The sequence below is a fragment of the Saccopteryx leptura genome, chromosome 12 (genome assembly GCF_036850995.1).
Source record: "Saccopteryx leptura isolate mSacLep1 chromosome 12, mSacLep1_pri_phased_curated, whole genome shotgun sequence".
In the NCBI taxonomy this organism is placed as follows: domain Eukaryota; kingdom Metazoa; phylum Chordata; class Mammalia; order Chiroptera; family Emballonuridae; genus Saccopteryx; species Saccopteryx leptura.
The window spans coordinates 27,094,225-27,099,299 of NC_089514.1; the positions used below are offsets into that span (position 1 = coordinate 27,094,225).

At 43.6% G+C, this 5,075-nt stretch overlaps 1 pseudogene; it reads right to left on the reverse strand.

Moving 5' to 3' along the window:
- Nucleotides 1–4,705: 4,705 nt before the first annotated feature.
- On the reverse strand, nt 4,706–4,810 carry LOC136384300 (U2 spliceosomal RNA; annotated as a pseudogene).
- Between the last annotated feature and the right edge of the window lie 265 nt (nt 4,811–5,075).

The following is a 5,075-nucleotide window of genomic DNA, read 5'->3' on the forward strand; positions in this document are numbered from 1 at the left end:
GTTTGGCTCTGTGGGTGCATTGGGATGCAGAGGCAAGGAAGTAAGGTTGTTTAGAAGAGGTCTGAAGGTTTATTCAGGGAGGCAAATGTCTAGTCTTGAGAGTTGAAGGAAAAAAATGAATGGAGACTTTGTCTGGAAGGTCAGAAGGAGTCATCAAATTCAACACTGCAAATGCAGTGTGGACTCTTAGTCTACAGCAGGTATGGATGCTTTTTACCCTGTTTATATTATTTTCTGGGTGTACCTCATGAGGACTTGAGAGACTGCAGACAAATCCTTTCCCAGGCTAGGACTAGCACAGAGTGTGCACTTAGCATAGAGTGTGCAATTACACAGAGGTCTTCAGAGCATGCGCTAGCAGTTGATGAAACCAAAGGGGGAAAGGAGAATAATTGGGGTGAACGTAATTATTTTCGAGCTTCTTATATTTTTGTATATAACATATACTAGGTGATTTACCTCATTAATCCCAGAATTTATACTTTTAGAATCTCTATTTTCCTATTAAACATTTTCATTACTGGCTATTCATAAGCATACAAACATGAGGCAAAATATGAAAGAGATATATTTTTAGGGTATGAATTTGATATATCTTAGAATCTGGTTTTTCACCACTAACTGAACATTTCTTAAAATAATGATGGGAATGACATTCTACCTTTTAGAGCACCTAGTGTCCCTGCATTTACTTTGCATCTTTCGTAAGCAAGAAGGGGGGGGGGCTATGCTTTTTGAAAACGCTTTTCAGGAGGGAAAAGTAAGCTGTCATTTATCCAAGGTCATTTTATTGATGACCGAGTAGCCAGTTAAGCTGATTTCAGCTCCGTCCTTTGCACTGTAAACAGAGTTTATGACTGTGCCCTTGTGATCCTGTTAGCTACCCAGAGAGCCCTCAGTGCCCTGCGATGGGCCACTTAACTCATCAAGGCCTACGTTCCTCATCAATAAAATAGAGCTAATAATAACACCTACTATTGGGATAATTGTGAGGCTCGAGTCAGTATATCTAACGTGGTTAGAAGGGTTAATAATTAACAGTAAGCACTCAATAAATGTTTTATATTATTCAAATCCTGTTTCGGGGTACTATCAGCCTCATTTTGTGAAAGAGGGGACTGATATATAAAAAGATTTAAGTAACTTACTCAAGTGACACAACCATCAGGTGGTGGAATAAAGTGTGCAATCCAGGCCTTTGGTCTTTTTGCTCCAATTTTTCAAATACTCCAGTATCTTTTTTTTTTGTATTTTTCTGAAGCTGGAAACGGGGAGAGACAGTCAGACAGACTCCCGCATGCGCCCGACCGGGATCCACCCCGCGCGCCCACCAGGGGCGGTGCTCTGCCCACCAGGGGCGGTGCTCTGTCCCTCCCGGGCGTTGCTCTGCCGCGACCAGAGCCACTCTAGCGCCCGGGACAGAGGCTGAGGAGCCATCCCCAGCGCCCGGGCCATCTTTGCTCCAATGGAGCCCTGGCTACGGGAGGGGAAGAGAGAGACAGAGAGGAAGGAGGGGGGGGGTGGAGAAGCAAATGAGCACTTCTCCTATGTGCCCTGGCTGGAAATCGAACCTGGTTCCCCCGCACGCCAGGCCGACGCTCTACCGCTGAGCCAACCGGCCAAGGCCGAAATACTCCAGTATCTTAATACACTTGTTATTAATTTTTAAGATCAGGTAGAATTACTCCTTTGTGAATGCTAATTGGTACTTTTTATATTATGCTTTTCTAGTTATTTATAAGCTGTATACCAAGAGCCAAAATTTTTTTGGAAAAACAAACTCCTGTTTCTTATATTGGTAGTAGATAAATGGAATAACTACTTTGGGTGGAAGTATTTATATTAAAATAAAATACCGAGGCTTGTCGTAATGAGCTCAATGCTTCAAGGTTAACCAGTCAGACTTTAAAAATGCAATTGAATTTTAATCACACACAAAAAATAAAAAAATAGCATGACACCTTACACAAACTTCTGCCCTTGTGGATAATAAGGAAATTCTGAACTCCAAGGTGGTTTTGTTTTGAACATTGTAATTTATTTGTATCTTCCGTGTAATAAGAACCAAAAAAAATGTACTAGGTGTGGAGCCTGCTCATTTTTTGAAACAAATATATTCACAATATGAACACCCCAATAAACAGATTTCCATTAGGACTCGTCCTCCTGGTTATGTTGATAAAGACTTAGGATTTTAAAAAGTTGTTCTTACATATAAAGGACAAGCCACTAGGTGGGTGTTGCTATAGTTGTAAAATGTGAGCTCACCTAACAGAATAACAGGTCAGCTGTTTTGAATACAAAAAAGGCACAAAAACATGATCTTTTTCTTACATCAGTTCTGAGGCAAGATACAAAGAAAAGCCTTAAATTATTTTTTAAGAAATTAATATTTTCAGATGTTTTAAACACTGAAGTCTTTTTTTTTTTTTTTTCTGAAGCTGGAAACGGGGAGAGACAGTCAGACAGACTCCCGCATGCGCCCGACCGGGATCCACCCGGCACGCCCACCAGGGGCGATGCTCTGCCCACCAGGGGCAACGCTCTGCCCACCGGGGGGGGGGGGGGTCGCTCTGTTGCAACCAGAGCCTTCTAGCACCTGGGGCAGAGGCCAAGGAGCCATCCCCAGCGCCCGGGCCATCTTTGCTCCAATGGAGCCTCAGCTGTGAGAGGGGAAGAGAGAGACAGAGAGGAAGGAGAGGGGGAGGGGTGGAGAAGCAGATGGGCGCTTCTCCTGTGTGCCCTGGCCGGGAATCGAACCCGGGACTTCTGCACGCCAGGCCAACGCTCTACCACTGAGCCAACCGGCCAGGGCCTAAACACTGAAGTCTTGACTTCACATTAAACCAAACAGCAAGAGGGGATGGAGTTAATCAAGGAAAGTAAGAAAGCTGAGTTTTGAACCAGATTTACAAAAACAGAAGCATTTCCATGAACAAACTTTACGTTTCCTTGTAAAGGACAATCTTACTTGATAGATCTTCTAAAAGTATGATTGGAGAAAGAAAGAAATTTTATAGATACTAGTGTTTCCATGTCTGTTCTGCATTTGCTTAACTGTAGCTGTGTTTTGTCTTTCTTTTGAGACTGTGAGCTGCTTGAAGGCAGGGACTGTGCCTGGTGCCAAGTAGAAACTGAAAACTCCATGAATATTTGTGAGATTGGTTGTTGAATCTTAATTTAATTGTACCGGACAAGATCAATTATCTATGTGGTGTGTGCGTGGCACCTTTATAACAAGAGGGATGCTCTTGTTGTATGGTCAGAAAATCCTACTCATATAATGGCACTTTGGGAATTAAAGGACACTTGACTCATCCCGAATTTCTGATTCCCATTTCCCAAGTCCTTGGTGCAGATGGTGCAGTGGGGACGAGCTGAATTGAGGAATATTTGTACCTAAAGTAGCACTGGAAAAGTACTTGCCCTGTATCTTACAAGATCCCTGGGAGAGTGAGAGTGGCCAGTGCAGACTGTGCGCACAGGTGTTCCTTGCGCCTTGCTGGCGGTAGCCCGTTTCCACCAGGCTGTTGCACTGGGCACCGTCTGCGGCTCCCAGGTGGACTGCAAGGACGGCCCGCATTGCACTGCAGCCAGCTCCTTCGGCTGCGGTCAGGGAGCGGGCCTGGGCACACGACCAAGCATCCACAGAAGGTGCAAGTGAACATCAAGGCAAGAGCTGGCATTTGGGAAAATGGTCCTTGACTAGTGATAAAGAAGTGATTAATCCTCTTAGGACAGTCGTACTATACTTAATTCTACTTTAAGGTCACTGCAAACTTTTGGATTATTATTGAAGAGAAAAGATTTTTTACTAACATTTTAATATAATATTTACTTAAATTTTAGCATATGACTGAGTATCTGCACCTAAGGGTATGCAATTCTGTGGCATCTTACCACCTACATTTCCTTTTTTTTGTGTGTGTAACTGAAACAGAGAGAGAGAGACAGAGAGAGGGACAGATAGGGACAGACAGACAGGACGGGAGAGAGATGAGAAACATCAATTCTTCGTTCTGGCACCTTAGTTGTTTATTGATGGCTTTCTCATATGTGCCTTGATGGGGGCACATAAGAGAGCGAGTGATCGCTTTCTCAAGCCAGTGACCTTGGGCTTCAAGCCAGTGACCTTTGGGCTCAATCCAGTGACCATGGGGTCATATCTATGATCCCATGCTGAAGCCAGTGACCCTGAGCTCAAGCTGATGAGCCCACACACAAGCCAGTGACCTCAGGGTTTTGAATCTGAGTCCTCTGCGTCCGGGTCCGACACACTATCCACTGCACCACCACCTGGTCAGGCGCCTACATTTTTTTTGAAGCCTTAACAAAGCCATGGATAGATGCCAGACACAAATTAGCACAGTCATAAGGATGGCGATCTCTTGCATCTCTTCTGGTGCTGGGTTCTGCAACTTCAAGCTCTTACAAGACTGAAAATGATTAAACCTAGGCCAGACATTCCAGCCTGGTCTGGTGCAGGAAGACCTTTAGCTCTTTGGAAGGTGAGGTCACATCATTGTCTCAATCCCGGCTTCCCTCTCCCTGGAGTGCCTTCAAACATGCAACATCATCCTAATGGCCTATGCTGCTTTGTAATTGTGTCTTCAAGCCTCCGGGATCTATCTTGTCTCTTTCATCCCAAACACACACACACACACACACACACACACACACACACACACACACCCTCTCCAACACTTTAGACTTTGTTGTTTGTAATTTCCGCTTTTGGAACACAAACTGTACATTAAACTGATAAGAACAGATACTACACTTGATCTTAGCCAAAAGGCTGAGAAATGAAAATAAACTCTACATTTGAAGCTCTTCAAACAGACCCTCTTCTGTGCCTCAACTGAAATGATTCTGAAAGTCATAGTTTTTATACTTGAATATCTCTGAAATAGGAAAACGTATGAAATCCATGATATTTTACAATCATAATTATACATTTAAAAAATTCTTTGTAAGACATAGAATGACGGTGTTTCTTGGCCCTGAGGGTTCCATGTATTAGCTAACATATGATAGTTCTCCTGAGGAGAATCCTCTTTCTACGCTTTGTTGAG